Here is a 21,134-nt window from a genome sequence, read left to right on the forward strand (position 1 = left end):
TCACAATTATTTATACATTTATGGCATAGCAGTATACCCAGCGTCATACATGACTAGGGTGTTGCCCAAGCACCAACTTTTACATGTCACTACACCTATCAGACCCATTGTCCTGCTCACATCCAGTTCTTGCTGGATTTAACAATTCCCAACATAACCCTCTCCTGATTACAATGTCCTCCTCTAGCTTCTCATCCTTACGACAGGCCTTCATATGCAGTTCTACCACAAGGGACAACTCTCCCACATCCCTTTTCCAGCTTTCGAAGGCTGGAGCCCGTTCACCCATCCAGCATATTGCCACCCTCCGTTTGGCCAACACCAATGCTAACTAAGTTAACTTATTGGCCATTTTCCGTTTCTTGTGTTGCAGGACCAGCCCCAGGAGACACTTTTCTGGCGTAGCCTCTAACAAGATTCCCACCCCTTCACGGATTCTTGCTACTACATTAATTCAATACTGCTGTACGTCTGGGCAAACCCTAAATGGGCCCTGTGACATCTTGGCATTCATGCGACCGACTGGCATCTATACGGTGGAGCCTCACAGGGGTCATATACACCCGTTATACAAAATGATAGTGCAGTAGCTTCAGTCGGGCATTACAAGCTACCTTGCGTGTTATTGTGCATACCCTCACCCAGCTTTTCTCCGGTAATGGTGCCTGCAGATCCTCATTCCAAGCGTTCCACGCCTTAAGGGTTAAGGACCCCGAGTCCACCCTCATGGCCTTATACAACAACGACACCAGCCTAAGCTCACCGCCACACTTTCGCAGTATATCTAGGGTCTCCGTGGTCTGGGGCATAACTGGGTAAGTGGGCCATGTGACTTTGGCCAGTTCCACCAGGCATGCCTATTGGAGATATTGCACCTGCCCCAAGTCAAATCCTTTGTACGTCTGCTCAAAGGTAATGAAGGTGTTATTCATGGACAAGTCCGCCAGAACCATGCTGCCACCCTCCCTCCAAGCCTGGAAGGACATGCTCTCTATCATCCTTCGCACTGGAACTAGCTGCCAGATGGACAACTTAGGGTGGAATGGAGCCCGCCCCTACGCTCGTTCCACAAATTTCTGCCACAAGAAGGCCGTTTGCCAGACCACATATGGTAGTTCTACACTCACCCCTGCACCCTCCATCAAATTAACAGGTAAGCTCCATGGTTGCACCCAGCTGCTGAGTAAACGCTTTTCCCAGTCACCCTCATACAACCATCACGCAGCATGCTGAAGCTGCGCGGCATAATAATATAGGTCAATCCTAGGCACCCCCAACCACCCCTCCTCATATCGCTTCGAAAGGACCGGCCTGGCAGCGCTACTCTGCAGCTTTTACCTGCCCAGAACAGGGATATTAATAGTGAGTTCAGTTGCCGAAACATCTTTGCAACAATCGCGCTCAGTGCATTCTGTAAGACTTACAGGCATCTAGATAGCATCATCATCTTTTCCACAGCTATTCTGCCCATTAGGGACAGTGGCAGCGTATTCCAAAAGTCTACTGAAGACACTCAACTACCCTAGTTATGTTCAGCTGAAGTAATTTTGCATCCATGTGCGCCACCTGCACCTCCTGGTACCCAGTGGTCAGTTTCTCATCTCACTCCCAGACTAGGCAGCTCCTCCGCCCCACACTCTCTTAGTCTTGCCGGGGGAACACCAAGGACTGATGCCTATTGATGCGCAATCCTGAGTATGTTGCTTATTGATCCAGCAACTGCAGCAGTTTTGGAATTGCCTCTCGCTGGGACTTGATGTAAACCAGCACATCATCCGCATACAACAAGATAAGTGGAGTACCATTCCTTATTTGTATGCCCCAACGACCTAGATCTTGTCTAGCCCGTACCGCCATAGGCTCTATAGCCAGAGGAAACAGCAATGGCGACAGGGGGTATCCCTGCCGCGTACCTCGCCCCAGCAACTACTGCACTGACCTGGTTTGACCCAGCCGCACCCTAACCGCTGGGTTCGTATATAATATTCTTACCCACCTGCAGAACTGTGGACCAACCCCCAAGATTCTGAGAATGTCCAACAGATTGCCCCAGTCCACGGTGTCAAATGCTTTTTTAAGGTCAATAGAGACCAATGCCATCTGCTTGGGGGCCGCCTGTGTCTCGTGCAGTATATATGCGCTAAGCCTCATATATTCAACGACGTGCTACGACCCGGTATAAAACTGCACTGGTCTTCCTGAACTAGGTAGCCCATGTGTGATCCCAGCCTTTTGGCCAGCACTTTGCATAAGATTTTAATGTCTGTGTTAATCATTGTCAATGGTCAGTATGCTGCCGGGTCCTGACTATCCCCACCCAGCTTCAGGATCGTGCAAATTTCGCCCCCGTCCATCGTTGGAGGTATCAAAGGACTCGTTAACTGTCTGCAGCAGTGGCTGGACCAATTTCGCTGAATATGCCTGGTAATACTCAATTGGCAGTCCGTCGCCGCCCAGAGCCTTAGCCTTGGGTATGTCCGCTATTGCCTACGCTATCTCCTCTTCAGTAACCTGCGCATCCATCTTTGCCCTAGCTTCTTTGAACAACCTTCTCAGCTGAAGACCCTGCAAGAATGGGATATAGAGCTCAGCTCTGACCAAGAGGTCAGCCATATACACTTTCTCCAGGTGTTGCCGAAATAGCTCCAGCATACCTGCACGGGTATACAATAGCTCACCCAACTGGCTGCGTAGACTAGTGATCAGCGGGGGGCTTGTTCCCTGCGCAATATCCATGCAAGTAGTCGGCCGGACTTGTCTCCTTCTGCGTGCAGTCGTTGCCGGTATTTAGTAAGAGTATATTTGGCCAGCCTATCCCACGTGTCTGCGACCTGCTCATGCAGTGCATGCTCTCGTTCCTGGGTATCATTTTGCCCCTGTGGCCTTGACTGGAGCTCTGCCAGCGAGCACTCCCTGTTCCACAGTTCGGATTGCATTGTTTCCAAATTCCATACGTTAATTCCATTACTGACCCCCTCCCCCCCCCCCGACCCCTCCCCCCCGGGGCACCGCCTTCAGTGCATCACACTCATTGCCTCTATTGCATGCAATGCCCCAATTAAGAGATATGTACTCTGCTACTGCGTTTGAGATTGCCTCTCCCACATCAGCAAACAACATAATACATTTTTACCGTACATCTATGGCGCAGTCCTAGTACAGTTTGCAATGTTAGGGCCCTGTATTCAGTTTTTAGTCTCCTTCTCCCTCAGGAGGGTCTTCCATCAAGGTCTTGGGCACAGTGTCCATTGTTAGTTGTAGAGTCTGATCCTGCGCATCCAGATCGGCAGAAGCAGCTCCCAGCAAGTTAATGTCCACTTCATCTTCCGCAAGGGGATTCAACTGTAGCGATCCATCTTTGCCCACAGTTATCCTCCGCTGCGATGACTCTGGAGGACTCTGCTTGGTTTCTCTGCTGCTGGCGGCCTCTGTCCGGTCGTGTCCCCCATCGTCGTTTCTGACCCCTGCGCCTCTCCAGGTGGCAGCCCGTCACCTCGGATCTCCAACCACTCCCAGACATCCTGTGGGGAATCAAAGAATTACGCTTTACCCCCGACAGCACCTTCAGTTTAGCAGGATACAGAAGCATATATTGCATGTTCAGTTCACGCAACATGCGTTTCACTCCTAAGAAAGATTTTCAGAGGTCTTGAACTTGCTTGGTGCAATCAGCTACCTTGTTGGTTTCGTACTGGAGGTTCTGGTGTTCCCTGGCTGCCCTCAGGATGAAGTCTCTGTCCCATTAGTTGTGAATTTTGGCTATAATAGCTTGTGGCTTTGCCAGAGGAGGGACGAGGGCCCTGTGCGCTCTCTCTATTATGAACATGTCCGACAGTCCCTCAGGGCACAGCTGAATGTGAATCCAGCGCTCCAGGAACTGTTCAGCTGCTCCTTGTTCTGCTCTCTCCAGTATGCCCAGTACACGGATATTGCAGCGCCTTGCACTCCCCTCTGTTTCTTCTGCACGACCCTCCAGGGCCTTCGTGGCCGCGGTCATCTGCGCCACTTGCTGTTTTAGGGTTACCACCTCGCTTTTCAGCTCTGCTATGTCCACCTCAGTGCTCATGACTTAGCCAGTAGTAGGTTTACATCTACGGAGACAGTGTCTATTCTGTCCTCAAGCGCCTTCCTAGAGCCCTGGATGGCTGCCATAAGTTCTGCCCTGGTGGGCTCCGGGCTCTCACCCCCTGAGTCCCGTTCCGCCCCTCCAGTCTGCCTGGTCAGCCATGGGGGGGGTGCCTAGGGTGGTATACTGCGTAACGGTGTTGGATCCAGTCGGCTTCTGGGCCTTTTCTTTGCCCATTGCAACCTCCGTCACGTGCTTGCTGCGTGTCCGCCGGTGCAGTTTGCGTACCGTTAGTCCTCCCCTGAGAGAGTCCACTACCAAGCCAGGCCAATGAGCACCTCAACACATAGGGACCCACCCTACGCACAAAGTCCCTGATGCAGCAGGGTGCTAGACACTGTTCCTCAGTCTTAAAATCTGTAGGCCAAAGATTGCAGCCACGCTTTTATTGTTGAGCTCTTACGCACATAGTCCCCGAATCAGTAGGGCGGCAGATAGGGGTCCTCAAGCTTGCGATCGGTGTCCCATGCATTACAGCCACATAGTTAGGCCTGCTGCTCCCCCCCCATCACTGCTCCTCTTCTCCCTCGCTCTATTGTTCGCTTATGGGCCCCAGACCTGGCCGATCCAATCCCCGCACCCCTGTGTGGGGCACCACAGAAGAGCCAACGTGCAATAATTAAGGGCCACTGCCCTCACAGTCTAGTCCAGCTCATGTCCCATGCATTGCAGCCACACAGTTAGGCCTGCTGCTCACCCCCCATCACTGCTCCTCTTCTCCCTCGCTCTATTGTTCACTTATGGGCCCCAGACCTGGCCGATCCAATCCCCGCACCCCTGTGTGGGGCACCACAGAAGAGCCAACGTGCAATAATTAAGGGCCACTGCCCTCACAGTCTAGTCCAGCTCATGGTTACAACCCTAGGGGGCAAAGGGGCGGTCTGATGGGCAGCGGACCTCCTCTCACTCACCACCCCTGGGGCACAGCCTCGGCTCACCGGTGCTGCTGCCTGCGGTCGCAGCACAAATCCCGCAGCCAGGGGGGGCACCAAGGGCAGACACAACCCACCGGCTCCCTGACCAGGCCCGCAGCGGACCGCTCCGCTCCTCAGGCCCTGGAACCATGCCTACCTCAGCCTCACTCACTGTAGCCTGTCGGGTAGACCAGCTCCCTCGCGCTTTTCAGCTGCCGTGCAATTCTGGGCGCCGAAGAAAAGCAGTGCGTCCCAGGAACTCCACGCAATCTCAACCAGGGGATCCACAGCAAGGCCATCACACCAGCAGGCGACTCCGGCGGGTCTCTTCGATTCGTGGCAGGATCATCGCCCACCTCGCTCACTCGTCCGTCTTCGGTTTGTGCCAATCCGGCTCCCGGGCACCCGATGGCAGCCCCGGGATCCAAGGCGCAGGGAAGAAGCGCCGCAGACAGAGCCTCCACTCAGCCTCGATCTGGAGGCCAGCGTCGTGGTCCCGGCTATGGAAGGGCGTTCCCTGCAGGCCCGATTGGCGCCCTCCACAAACTTTCTCGCACACGATGTTGTGGGGCTCGCGGCTCACCCCAGGTCAGCCCCACAGATTCCAAGGATCACCAGGAATCAATCCCTAAGTTGGGCAACAAGCTTCAAGCGGTTTGAGCAGAATAAAGTAAGGATTTACGGGCGAAGGGAAGGGGAGCTCGAGAGGCTCACGTCCTTTCGGCCATGTTGCTTGGCCACGCCCCTCGAAATACAGTCATTGTTAAATTCAAATCTTCCCCTACATATTGGAGAATTAGTAGATCAAATCTTCCATGCCTCTAATATGACCAGCCTTACCCACTTTTTTAAAGTTGTGGATGTTGGCCTCGTTAGTTCTTTTCAAACCATCTTTGGAGTAATGCCGGCTTTTATCCACTCCATTTTTTCTAGAGTGCTCAGAGGATTCCCGTTGCTGTTGTTCATCATGTGCGGCATTCTCATCCTGTTCCTGTTACTCAGCAATGGATTCTCCTTTTGCAGATGCTCTGGTATTTGCACCGCTCCAACACTACAGTGAGCGTATGCTTCAGATCTTTGGAATATTTCGACTTCAGGAGCTGGATCATGATTGGTCCTTAAGATTTCGACCTGTCTGGTTTACCTGCATGCAACCCATGTTCCACTGTATCTGGGGCCCCTTTGAATGGGCACTGGACATTTGCCTGGCTGAGCAGACACCCACTACCCTGGACATTGGACTGCTGATGAGCATTATCAGAACTGTTCCTTGGGTTTGTGGCTTCTTCACAATGCAAGGTTAGATCCACTACCCTACGAGGAAACTTGTGCATCGGCAATTGGATCACTGGATACCGGCTTTACTAACACGGATACAGATTGACCAGTAACAGTCTCATCATCGGCGGAGACTGGAGAGCATATCTGTTCTTTGGAGCTAGAGATTTGGACGGTTCACCAATCATCATGTGCGGAATCAGACTCCTTTATGGAGTCTTTGGCCTTTGAGATGGCGAGCGACGCAATAGATTCCTCCGACGCACTATAATTTGATTGTCTTTCCAAGTTGACATTTTCTTCTATTCGTTTTCAGTAACTCCCAATTCTAAACTATACTTTGAGTGTGTTCTGATTGTATTTATTACATTTAGAATTCTGTTTAGTGGTGTTATCCTGACCAAAGGGAGGGTGTTGTGTATCCTGCATGGCCCATTGTGGGTTTCCCTATGTTAGCCTAATTGTTAACGTTGTAGGCTGCATTTTCTTTTGCATACATACTTTAACACAGAACCTGCATATGATTTTGTGTTCCGTTCTTTACTTGGTATTTAGTCCAAACATCGTAGACAAGGTCAAATAACAATGCCCCTTGCTATTCTTTCTGGTCAGGCTCAAGCACCTAGAAATAACATGAGAATGCAGTTGCTGTTTGTGGGCACACATGTTTTGTCATATAACTGAGCACAAGAGTTTAAGCAACACACACACATACATGCTGAACGAGGGTTCTAGGACAGGATTTCTGTGCCAGCTGAGATGTATCACACGTACGTCTGTGTATGCTAAGGTATGGGGCCCAAGATCTTTGATATATAATCATCTAGCTTCAGTAGAAGGGAAGGGGGTTTAGGATATTTTGTCTTATAATATGACAGGGCTTTTCATGATATATGGTTTATTGACCAAGCTAACTGTATTTTTAGTGTGCATTTGTTTTCCAATTGTGGCACGTATACTTCTTTTTTGGGCATGATAGTTTCAATAAATATTCCAAACTTCTTTTGTGTCTCTTGTTTATGCTATTGTGGACGAGTACGAGTGAGAGAGCAAGGGTGTGTCCTGTTACTGCGATCCTTGAGAGGCTCGATTGTGTTGTGTTCTGGGGTGCCAATTCATTTATTTCTCTGGTAAGGTTAGGAGAGCAAGTGTGAGGCACTATACCTAGTGGGACTCGGATCATAGGTACTGAGGTGGTATGATGACTCAGTCCTTACATGGCAATGTTCTATTGTGCTAAGCATTGTTCTGTTTCTGAGCCGAATCCCTGCAGCATTCTGTCTTGTGTATGATAGGAGTCAATAATTTGGTCCGGAGCAGTTCTTTTTCCCACATTTCCCTTGAAATTGCAGTAGAAGCACTTTCCAGTGATTCTAAAATTGCCGCAACAGTATTGCAGTCAGAGTCCATCTTCTTTTTACCCATAGCGTTTTCTGGCAACCATGATAGGCAATTTGCAAGTTTGTTCCTTTATCCTGGAAAATATTCCATACTACATTGGTATTATTGAAAATGTGAAGCCTGATGGGTCAGCATGTGACTAACTTTGTTCGCTTTGCCAGGTTCCAGTACTCTGTGTAAGGGCCTCTGGTGAGTTCTTAACAAAAATGGGCAACCCCACAGACCAGTTCTAAACTTTTTAGTTGCCTAGACACATACTAGTCTCTCTCTCTAACTGCATACATTTTTTCCATATTGGTCAGTGCATGTGATGCAAAATCAATAGTTTTCTCTCTGTTCCTCCCTTTTTGTGTCAGAGCTGGGCCAACACCATAGGCACGATCATCAACTGTGAGTATGGATTGCAAGCTCACATTCCAGGGAGTTCAAATTGATGCCTCCGGTGTGCTTTTCTTCCTTAAATCAAAACAACCTGTTATTTAAACCACTCAATTGTGCACCCCTTTTTCAAAAGACTCTGAAGCTTTTTGGTAATGATGCTGAAATGGCCAACAAATTTGCTATAACATTCCACCAGGTCCACAAAGGACTGTACAGATCTTTGTTAATGGGTCTAACTCCTTGCAGATATTTTGTGGCTCACGTACTTTACCTCACCAACACTAAAGCAACACATTTCTGTGCCTTTATCCCCCCCACGCCCCTCTTCAGCAGTTTACCCAGAGCCTTCTCTAGTACTACTTTATGCTCCACCTCGTTTTCCCATAAATTAGTACATCATTGATTAAGTACTCAAACTTTTCTTGACCTTTGAACAAACTGCCTATTAAAGTATGGAAAACTGATACACCTGTGGCAAGAACAAATTGTAGTCTTTTAAACTGGTAACTTCCTTCTGAGGTATAGTGGATCTAGAGGCTGGGTGAAGCTGTGTCTGGTCGTATGCTGACTGTAGATCTAACTGACTGAATCCTTTCAAAATAAAGAGCATTTGATTAACAATGAGGGCAGAGGGTAGCTGTCCATATGAATGTTTTTGCTAACTCTGCTGAAGTCGACACTGAAACAGAGCCACTGTGGCTCAACTTGTTCAATACTGACTGCCACTGCAGCCATTTCTTTAAGGTTATTTGTTCCTTTCCTCCATCACTAAGACTCATACTGACTTTCTTATGGGGTTTGCTCCTGCTTTCATTCTGTGCTCTCCCTTTACCCCCTCAGATGAATCTGCAGATACATCACTATGCCTTTGTAGGATATTTTTCACACTCCTTTCAATCACTAGCACTTGTTCCACGTGTCCTGGCCTCAAGGTCATGTCCAGTTCATGCTGTTGTCTCCATCCAAGTGGAGATGGGTGGCATAGCGGCCACAGTTGCTGACTCCGGAGCACGGGTATCACTGCTCGATCCCTGGCGGCAGCTCAGCTAAGCATCCTGTGACTCTGAACAATAGCTCCCTTCCTCTCCCTGGTAGGCCCCCAGCGCCTTGAAACCTTAAGGGGTGATATGTTCCTGCTTTACAAGTAAGGATTATTATTATTTTTATTTTATAACTATCCAAGTATTGCGAGCCTCTTCTCTGCAACACAGTCATGCCCCTATAGCGTTTGTCTGTAACAATAGGATGATAGCCTAGTACTGTGCCAGATCTGTGTTGTGATGATGTATAGTGGCACGCGCTACATCCATTGTGATGTAACTGTATTCCTACCCCCTCATTGGTACCTCGTGTCAACCCATACCCCTACACTCCAGGCTCGGTTCCAGGAATTTTTATTTGGAATGGCCAAGGATACATTCGGTTGGGCCACTGGGGGCCTGATTTGTCACTTATATAGCCAGGCCTGCTTCCGGGCCCTCCTTTATCTCTCCTTAGTCTTACAAGGGTCCAGAAAAAAAGCATTATTTTCTTTCCAAATGTCTTTCTAAATGTTATCACTCTCAAAAAGTTACACTTCTTGGGCGCTCCCTCATGAACTCCTCCTCGGATTCCCTCACTTCTGCCCTCCACCAGTGCCCCTCATCTCTCCATTACCCCTCCCCTCATGACCTCCTCCTTAGATTCCCTCACTGCTCCCCTCCACCAGTGCCCTTCATCTCTCCATAGTCCCTCCCTCTATTTACCTCCTCCTCTGATTCCCTTACTGCCACCCTCCACCAGCACTCCTTATCTCTCCGTAGGCCCCCCCTATTGACCTTCTCGGACTCCCTCACTACAACCCTCCACCAGTGTCCCTCATCTCTCCGTAGCCCCCCATTGACCTTCTTATCAGACTCCCTCACGGCCACCCTCCTCCAGTTCCCCTTATCTCTCTGTAGCCCCTCCCCTATTGACCTCCTCCTCCCCTGACTCCCTCACTGCCACCCTCCACCAGCGCCCCTCATCTCTCCGTAGCCCCTCCCCCTATTGACCTCCTTCTCGGACACCTTCACTACCACCCTCCACCAGCACCCCTCATCTCTCCGTAGCCACTTTCTAAATTGCATTTCATTTGTTGTGTAGCGCTACTCTTATCAGTGTAGGGTGTCACAGTACTTTACATCAAGCACACATTATACAGAGACAATCAATCATGCAAGTATGTAAATCAGTCTACAGGGAACGTCACATAAACAAATGATGATTACAAAGTGTAGGACTCACATGTCATCCATACTGGTGTGCAGTATATTTTAAGAGGGTTTGGTCTGAAGAAGCACAAACTCAGGATTTAACGCATACCCCCAGTGATTAGGGGTTGGTTTTACTGATACAAATTTATATCTGCCCAAACAAACTCTTGTTAGCAATATTAGAATAGTGAAAGACTGGGGAATTTCTAACTATAATACAACAAAAAAAAGCTACGTTCTAACTATATCATTCAGGTTTGCATGCAGCTCTTTGATGAGAGTTCATAGGTCACTGTCCAATGATAGGATTGTAACTTCTGAACTGCAAGTAACACAAGGATCTCTGTGACAAAGGCAGTAACCCACTGAGTTAGCCACATAAAATACAGTTTATCTGCATTTCAAAACTACCAACTGACAAAGGATTGGCAGGACCATTTATCACCAGTTATCTGGACATTTATATTGTTGTGTTACATCCGTGGCAGAGCTGGCCTTGATAATGATAACAACTGTTTAAATAAAGCATACCGGAAGTATGTGTCTTGAGGGGTCTTCACTCATGATTTTCAAAACAAGAACCAATAGCCAGACTTTCTCTCACCTGCCCGGTTCCTCCTCACAGCCCGATCTGAGAAGCTGCTGCAGGGGCCAGGAAAGGTGAATCCGGAGAAACAAACTTTCTTTCTCCAGGATGGAATAGAAATAGAAATATCCACTCAGCAGAACAATTAAGGTTACCTGGTGCCAAAGAGAGGATTTGTCCCCTTTGACAAGCCTCTATCTTACCTGCACAAGTCGGCGGGGACACAGGCCACCTTTCTAAAAGGAGATGCATGATTGGGGGTGCCTGTGAGAGAGACCACAGGCCCAATCACGCAACTCCCAGAACAGGAGAAAAACAACGTTCAGAGGAATGTTTTCAATTAAAGTGGCCATTTACTACTGGACCTCGTGACGTCACTGCCAGGGCCAAGGCTCATGCTTGGGTAGGCCAGGCTCATGTTTGGGTGGGCCTGGCCCACCCGCTAGAACCGGGCCTGAGTGGAAATAGTAATTTTTACCCCTCTGCTATCCAACACTTTCTCTACTGTTGTGTTGCACTCTTTGGAGTGGGAATAGTAATTTTTGACCCTCCGCTATCCAACACTTTCCCTACTGTTGCACTCATTGGAGTGGGAATAGTCATTTTTACCCCTCCGCTATCCAACATTTTCCCTACTGTTGCACTCACAGGAGTTGGAATAGTAAATTTAATTCCTCTGCTATCCAACACTTACCCTACTTTTGCACTCACTGGAGCGGGAATCGTAATTTTGACCCCTCCGCTATGCAACACTTACCCTACTTTTGCAATCACTGCAGTGGGAATAGTAATTTTTACCGCTCCTCTTTCCAACACTTTCCCTACTGTTGCTATCACTGGAGTGACAATAGTAATATTTACCCCTCCGCTATCCAACACTTTCCCTACTGTTGCACTCATTGGAGTTGGAATAGTAAATTTAATTATTCCGCTATCCATCACTTTCCCTACTGTTGCACTTATTGTATTGGGAAATGTAAGTTTACATTTTTTTTTAATAGTTTAATGTTTTAATTTATCATAGAATGTTTTTTTATTTTAAATTATTGATAAATATATATATATATATATATATATATATATATATGTATATATATATTTTATTTATAAGGTTTTATATAGCGCAAACGTGACCCACGAGGGTATCAGCGCTTTAAAATATACAGTTATTAAACGTTATCTGGTTGAGGTAGTATACAAACATTTGGTATTCGTCATTCCGTAAAAATAGAGGTGTATAGTAGTATATGGATAACATAAGTGACTATTAGTATATAGTCAACAAAGAGTGATCCCAGAGGGAGAAAGAACGTTTCACAATACACAGTTGTAAAATGTTAGGTGGTTGAGGTAATAAACATACATTCGGCATTCGCCTTCAATACAGAAGAGGTAGGCAATAATATGTGGATCGCATAGGTGACTGGAGGTCAGCATAGAATTAAAGTCTTAGGATGCGCATCTGTTCATTAACAAACGTTTTACTTCTTTTTTGACGGAGGTAAAGGAGGAGCTTCCCCGTACCACTGGAGGTAGGGAGTTCCATATCTTCGGTGCAATCCCTGAGAATGCTCTGCAACCAATTCTTTTTTTAAGGAAGGGTTGTGGTTTCAGTAGTAGTGAACTCGCACTTCCCAACTGTCTGCATCCACCCGATCGCTCTAGCTTCAGCGCTAAGTAACTGGGGGTATTGTTATACAGTGCTTTATGGGTCATGCAAGCGATTTTTAGGTGTATTCTTGCCTCGTAGGGCAGCCAGTTCAGAGCTTTCAAGGTCGGAAAAATGTGGCTATTTCTCTTAGTTCCTGATACCAGTCTGGCCGCAGCGTTAAGCGGTGCCCTCAGCGGGGCCAGCTTGTGTTTGAGGAGACCACATAGAGTGGTACTTCCATAGTCTGATCTTGGTAGCACTGGGGCTTGTACTGCCATTTCTAAGTCGGAATGTGGGAGGAAGGGTTTGAGTTTCCTTAGTTTACTCATCTGGTGATTAGCTCCCTTGGTGGCCTTAGTGATTTGCGCCTGCATGTTCAGGTGTTTGTCTATGGTGACTCCCAAGGATTTCAAGGAGTCAATGATGTGAGGAGCACAGTCAAAGGAGGTTAGATGTTTCAACCATAACTCTATCTTAGGTGTGTGATTGGGTGGGGAGATGAGAAGGAATTCCGTTTTCTTGGTGTTAAGCATGAGGTGGTTGCCCTTGAGCCAACTTCTAGTATTCTGTAGAATAGCGCTGAAGGAGATGAAGTCTTCTGGTTTGGAGATTTTCATATACAGTTGGGTGTCGTCCGTGTACAGGTGATATAGAATGTTCGCTGAGTTCAATGCGTTTGCCAGGGGCTCTATTAGTAGGTTAAAAAGAATGGGTGAGAGTGCGGATCCCTGTGGGACTCCTATGAATGTTCACTGAGTTCAATGCGTTTGCCAGGGGCTCCATTATTAGGTTAAAAAGAATGGGTGAGAGTGCTGAGCCCTGTTGGACCCCTATGGTGACCAGGGAGGGTTGACAGAGTGAATGCTTCATCTTGATTCTTTGTGTTCTGTTATTTAGGAAGGAGGTGAAGCATTGTAGCACTGGGCCCGTAAGGCCCATTCTTCGTTCCAGTAGGGACAATAGGTTGTCATGCTTAACCGTATCAAAAGCGGAGGATAAGTCAAGAAGGATCAGTAGGCATGATTCATTGTGTTCTAGCATTTTTAGTATGTCATCCATTATGTGGGTGAGTACTGACTCCGTGCTGTGACCATTACGGAAGCTAGATTGGTGATTGTCTAGGAGGTTGTAGTTCTCAATGTGATTACATAATTGTATTTGTGCACATTTTTCCAGCAATTTTGCCAAAGTGGGGATGTTGGATATAGGGTGGTAGTTGTTGGAATCTGATGGTAGAGAATCAGATTTCTTTAGTATAGGTGTGACCTGTCCTACTTTAAGACAGTCCAGAATGGAGCCTTGTCTCAGAGAAGAATTTACAATTTTTGCCCAGATGGGTAGGATAGATGTTTTTAACATTTTGAATAAAGAAGTAGGTGGGGGGTCAGAGAAGTGATTGGAGGGGTTGATTGATCGAATAATGTTATAGAATTCTTGATCAGGGAGGGCAGGAAGGTGTTTTTTGTGGTTTCCATCGGAGTGCTAAAATGAACCTTGGTCATAGAGTGAAATTTAGTATCCTGAGCGAGCAAAAGTTTGTGGGTGGGCCTTCTTAGAGTGGATGTCTAGTTCAATGGACTTTATCTTTTCTAGGAAGAAATTGCCAATCTCATCGCAGTTAGGTGTAGCCGAATCGTTTAGTTCCTTAGAGTTAGACTTGTTGCGCGCTTTTTGTTTGACGATTTCAAATAGTTTCTTATTGTATTTTTATGTTATTTTAAAGTTTAAAAATTAAATAAAGATAATATTTAATACATTATTTTTAAGTAAATATATGTATATGTATACATTTTTATGTTTGTGTGTTTATTTTTTAATTAAGTTTGTTATATTTAGTTAAAATGTATATTAAATGTAATTTGTTTTGTTAAAAAATATTAATAAGTAATGTATTTACTATATATTATTTTATTTTATATATATTTTTACATCGATATTTTTTCATATATATTTTTAACCTTGATATTTTTGATTCAATATTTTTGTACTTACCTTTTAAGGTATTGGAGTCGATATTTTTGCAGTTGATATATTTTTTTGATATTTAGAACATCGGTGTTTGTTACATCGATATTCTATCAGTAAACCCACAAACCTACAGGCGGAGTGCTCTACCTCTCCTATCTTTCCTGTGTGGAAATCTCAACCATGGTGGTGAAGAGGTCCGCACAGGTATACATTTCAGTAGTAAATATCTTGACTCAGCTGTGTCAAACATTGAAATAGTCCCTAAGTATGCACCTTAAAGCATATTGTATTACTAACATTAGTAACAAGCATTGGCATAGCCAATACGTCTCGCCTTTGGGGCCTTATAAGTGTTTAGCCAGAGCTATTGACATTGCCAATGTCTTTAAGCTGTGCTGTAGAGAAGTGTGGCTGCTGTGCAGCATGCTGAAAGGTTTTAATAAAAAAGTGTCAGAAGCATTTTTGTTACCTTATATATGACCAAGAAGGCATTATGTACAACTGAACGACCATATTAAAAAAAGTATTTACAATTAAAAATGTCCTCAGTTTTCTTTTGTTCTTGCAATGCTGGCAACTTGTTTCTGCCTATTCCAATGGTTGTTTGTTAAAGCTTTTTTGTAAGAGGGCATAAACAATCGGAGGGTGAAGGTTGGGAACTAGTACCTGTATTATAACACTAGTAGTGGGCAGACGCTAGGGGAGAAGCAACAGATGCCAGATTCCGAGAGCAGGCTGAGGTGGTGCTGAGTGATGCTGAGATGGTAGTGGTGGTGGTGACTGGTGCGGAGACGATGCTGAGGTGATGCTGAATGATACTCAGGTCTTGCTGAGTGATGATGATGTGGTGGTGTACTAGTGGAAAGGCGATGCTGAGTGATACTGATGTGGTGCTGAGTGATGCTGTGGTGGTGCTGAGTGATGCTGTGGTGGTGCTGAGTGATGCTGTGGTGGTGCTGAGTGATGCTATGGTGGCGCTGAGTGATGCTGTTGTGGTGCTTAGTGATGCTGTGGTGGCGCTGAGTGATGCTGTGGTGGCCCTGAGTGATGCTGTGGTGGTGCTGAGTGATGCTGTGGTGACGCTGAGTGATGCTGTGGTGGCGCTGAGTGATGCTGTGGTGGCACTGAGTGATGCTGTGGTGGTGCTGAGCAATGCTGTGGTGGCGCTGAGCGATACTGTGGTGGCGCTGGGTGATGCTGTGGTGGCACTGAGTGATGCTGTTGTGGTGCTGAGTGATGCTGTAGTGACGCTGAGTGATGCTGTGGTGGTGCTGAGCGATGCTGTGGTGGTGCTGAGTGATGCTGTGGTGGCGCTGAGTGATGCTGTGGTGGTGCTGAGTGATGCTGTGGTGACGTTGAGTGATGCTGTGGTGGTGCTGAGTGATGCTGTTGTGGTGCTGAGTGATGCTGTGGTGACGATGAGTTATGCTGTGGTGGCACTGAGTGATGCTGTGGTGGCACTAAGTGATGCTGTGGTAGCGCTGAATGATGCTGTGGTGGTGCTGAGTGATGCTGTGGTGTCACTGAGTGATGCTGTGGTGGCACTAAGTGAGGCTGTGGTGACGCTGAGTGATGCTGTGGTGGCACTGAGTGAGGCTGATGTTGCGCTGAGTGATGCTGTGGTGGTGCTGAGTGATGCTGTGGTGGTGCTGTGTGATGCTGTGGTGGTGCTGAGTGATGCTGTGGTGGCGCTGAGTGATGCTGCTGTTGCACTGACTGATGCTGTGGTAGTGCTGAGTGATGCAGTGGTGGTGCTGAGTGATGCTGCCGTGACACAGTGTAATCCACACACATTGGCATAAAACATACCTAGTTAAGTTTGGAATTGTAGGCACTCGATGTATGAGAGAAAATAAACCGGCCTCTAATATTAACAGGTATCACCTTGATATAGTTAAATTATTTGCATGCCACTGAATGATTTAAAGTGGGTATTCGTGAGTAGTAGACAGAAATATGCAAACAAAAAACAAACAGTCCTCTGAGTGCATGTTTACCAATGCCAAAATCTATGCCTCAAAACAAATAAAAACAAAAGTCTGAACAGTTAACGGTGAAAAAACGTGTATTTTCTGAAGACATCATTCAATACCGCAAACGTGATTTTTGTTTCTAAAATAACCTGAAGTGCGTTTTTCTCAACACCCAGCTGCCTCTCTTAAGTGTTTTTCTGAAGACCCTGAATAGGTTAGTGCACCTTTAAGAAGCACGCACATGGTGTCAACGCTGCATTACTTTCCGCCCAGTCTGAGGTTTATTTACTACAAGCTGCATCAATGAAATGCCAAAGCCCGCCAGAAATCGTAATGGCGTGGTTCGCTGATGTCCTGCAACAGCTTAAACCATGCACAAGGGCCACACTAATGACAGCACACATCAGCAGCACCATGTGCTGCACAGATCTAATTTGGCCCCATGATAAAGCAAAGGTGAGGTTTAAGTGCGATTCGGAGAAGGGGTGTCAAAGAAGCAGTAAACGAAAACTGTTTGTGAAGTGAAAAAGTGAGATTTTAACCCCAGGGTGTCTGCAGCACTACAGCCCTCCTGCAGTCTTCTAGCTACTGACAACATATTCGGGAGCATGTGACTGCCAAGCCATGGGAAACACAAGCTGAGAACCGACACCAGCGCACGTCACAGAGTGTCACACCTCCGAGGCGTGCCAGGCATGAGTTTGAGTGGGAAGTGGTAGTGGGAAAAGGGGTTGGTGAATTGGAGCGATGCGCTTAATGAGCCATGACGGAGGAAAGCCAGATGGCGCCTGTGCGCGAAACGCACGCTTTAGGCCACACAAAAAGCGTGTGGTCGGATTTTTGAAGCCCACTTACTAAAAGTCTCGCCAGGACAGCACATGCGCTGGCTCAGACGAGACCTAAAAATTGACGTATTTATAGATCAATGCATATGATTGTTTGGTGGTTACGCATGTTATGCTTTATCATTAATATTACAGGGGGGAGGGGTTGGATTCAGGGAGGAACCTAGATTCCTTGTTGTGATTATTGTTGTTCCTATGTCGTTTAGGATGCTGGTCCTATCGTTAACAAAATTGCACTGCTGCTATGAATGAGAGTAACTCGGCTCACGAGTAGAGAGTCCGTGCACAACCATGGGATGTCATGTTAACAGCATGGGATGTATTTTTGCTATAGATCCTGAAAATGTACATGCATGTCCTTGTTCTGGATACATTGGAAGGAGTGATTAATAAAAACAAGTTTAAAAAAAAATCATTAATATTACATAATTTTTCAGGGAAAGAGTGCCAGATTGTGCATTTTGAAGCTATTTGGACTAATAGTGTTTATACCAACATGGAATTATAATTATACAAACATGTGATTATAAAAACAAATTCATCTGAGGATAGGACGTATTTGAAAAATCGAGCCGAAAGTAGTATTTTAAAGCACTTTCACTGTAACCTAGAATATAACTGATGGAGTTGATAAAAAGGCATTGTGTGTCAGTTCTCCTCAGGACACTTTTTAGAAAATAATTGTAAATCTGAAATCTGGAGCACACTGGGAGAGTAACATTGGTTAATGTGGTAGGATTTAAAAAATTACTTTAAAGGTGTGATGACGGATTTTAGTTATCCCAAATGAAACAAACGTTTTCCAATTTTTTACGGCCAGGTCCTGTGTTGTAGATAGTAAGGTAGGCAGCAGGACACTTCTTAGTAGTTACACGTTAGGTTTATTAAGTTACAGGAGAGCAACACACCTGGCCAGCTGACCAGACCATCAACTGACAAGAGTAGAACACTCTGGTACAAGTTAGAACACTCACAGGTATTCTGGGAGGCTAAGGAGGTAAGAACACTAAGGAAGGGCTAATGACCACAGTCAGCCATATTATATGAAGAATCAATATACAACATCCTGCTCCCACCCTGCCACAGGTGGCCAACCCCCAGGTCACAAGACCTTACGACCAAACTGCCCTGGATGGGGTCCGCCAATAGAGCTTGACTTTTGGCCTGGCCTTTTTTGCTTTTTTGGGGTTTTTGGTTTTGTGGTCTGCCTCCTCAGACACCGCCAGTTCCCACACTCAGGGCCCTTCATTGGCTCCCTTTGAAGAAGAGAGAGCTGTTTAAACTGCTCTGCCTGCCTTATAAATAAATCCTTGTAAGGCATGGGTTCTACAAATCTACAAGACAGACTTAGTCCTTATGCAAATAGTAACCTTAGGTCTAAGACTAACTTCTTACTTGTCCTCGTCGCATTCGTACGTCAAAATAGGGTAGCAGGGCTTTCTCCTATCTCTCCCTACACCACTGGAATAGCCTCCCAATGGCCATCCAGGCACGCTCCAGCTTTTCAGATTTTTAAAAAACATCTCAAAACCTGGCTGTTTTAATGAACTTTTCACCTGCCTACCGGTCCAAGCGCCGAGATGTCCTTACGGGGCCGAGTCGTGCACATATTAAGTACTAGTAACATTAACATAACATTGTGGTTGATAGTTTGGAACTGTGAATCCAAAGCAAGTATATACCCACCAATGCCGTGGTATAGTAAGCAAAGCATGGAGAGATGAAAGATAGCACAAACTTCTGAAAGAGAGGCATGCGCCATCCAGCTAATTTGGTTTCAAACTCTTGTAAGCCTCTGCACGTATCAAATGTTACTGCTCACCTGCTGCTGATACCGATGTTCTAAGCCAGTGCTTTAAGTTTGCCGGGTCTTGTCGGTGCTCAGCACCGGCAGTTCTAAAAAGCAGGTGCCATGGCGGGTACCTATCAGTCTTTCCATTTTTGCCCTCATCCTCAGGGTGGAATTTTTTAAAACTCTGCAGCAGTACCACTTTTGTCTACCTTTGATGTAAGGTCAACGAGACTTCTTATAGTTCTTTCACTGTCTCATAATTTCACTACTGAAGCATTTTCAGAATTATATACAAGGAAGCCATAGTTGCTGCTTATTTAGCATTTGCAACTAATAACAATTGACAAAGTCAATAGTCCTGGTTTATTGTAGGTGTAATGTTATTTGTTGTATTTTATGTCTGGGTGCAATGACAGAAGCAGCAAAATAGCAGTCGTGTGGGACGCTATGCTATGAACAGATTTTTAGCTTATTTGTTTTTAAGCCACGCCCTTAATTACATCGGCCACGCCCCATAGAGAGACCACTCAGTTTTTTTATCCCGCTTAAAGCCCTGGTTCTAGTATACTCTCTCTGGGTGTGAGAGCTAGGTTACTAGTATGACTGTGCTGGCGCTCTATGGTTGGTTTCAGGTAATGTTAGAAGTAGATATGCTTTTAGGGCCACCTGACTTGCTAAAAAAAACAAGCTTGCTAATTAGATATTATTTGTTTTTTTTAATGAAGGACAAATCAACCTTCCGCAGAGCACGATATCTGCGTTACTTACATGAGCATGTTTAACTAGCGCCCCAGTGAGATGTAAGTAGCCGGTGGCAAGCTCATGCAGGTGGGACTTTTGCACAGGGGAGTCACACATGATAATCTGCTGGGGCACGAGTGACCTTCCATGAGTAACAGTGCTCTGATGTATTTCAGGATAGTTCCAGCCAACTAAGATAAATCTCAAGCTTTCTCAGTCGTGTCTTGATTGAGGGCATCGTAGGCTGCTGAAAGGTCGCTAAGTATGAGAGCACAGCTCTTATTTTCATCTGAGGCGAGCAAGAGTTGCGCTCTGATGTAACTGAGGGCGCATTCAGTGCCCCTCACACACGCGTTATTTGAGCTGCCTGATGCCGTCCTCTCTAGCAGCTTGCTAGGGAAGGGGAGGTTGGAGATTGGGCAGTGGTTAGCTAGATCTCAAGGACCAGATGGTGGTTTCATTCCTGGTTTTCATTTCAGTTTCTGGTAGATATTGAAGGGCTCCATTTTTAATTTAGGGGTGTCATAGCTGTGTTTGGTAGGGTACGTCTTAAAAATACATATTGTAAAGGGGGTGCTCGTGCTGTGCTTTTCTACTTGATTACTACATCATGAACGTTCACCCTGTGCAGCCTCTTGTTTGTCTACATGACTTCTGCTTTTCGGAAATCTCACATTGTGCAGCCTCCTGATCTTCCACCTCACTCCTTTGTGCATTCTCGAGTAATATGTACTCCGTGCAGACTCCTGATTTTGCACATTTCCTCCACAAGATGTTCTGACCCTGCTTCCTGTTGATCTTTGTCCCCTGTGGAAGGCTTATACTTTGCAGTTCTCAAATAATCGGTTTATTTACTGCCTAAGGGTTCTAAGGGGCCTAGTTACAAAGGTAAATATACATGTATATTTACTCAGGGTATATTTATTACTACACCTAGGTGTGACTCTGCACTTTTTCGAGATTCACTATTTCCAAGTGTAGCTTTAAATTTAGGAATAGATTTACATGACTTTACCCCTCGAATCTGGGGTGAAGCATTCTATTACAGGATTTACGAGTTTAACAGTGGTGGCACCTCCCCTAAGGCAGAGGAGCGTCACCCCACTGCTCTTGAAGCAGTGTAAAAGGAAAAATAAAATGATACTAACAGAAGTTAATATCGTTTTATTTTTAGTATCTTGCTTGCAGGTGGGGCGGGGCGTGGCTCCTGTGACGTCGAGGGAGGAGGAGTAGTTGCTGCACCT

The sequence above is a fragment of the Triturus cristatus genome, chromosome 7 (assembly GCF_964204655.1).
Source record: "Triturus cristatus chromosome 7, aTriCri1.1, whole genome shotgun sequence".
Lineage (NCBI taxonomy): Eukaryota > Metazoa > Chordata > Amphibia > Caudata > Salamandridae > Triturus > Triturus cristatus.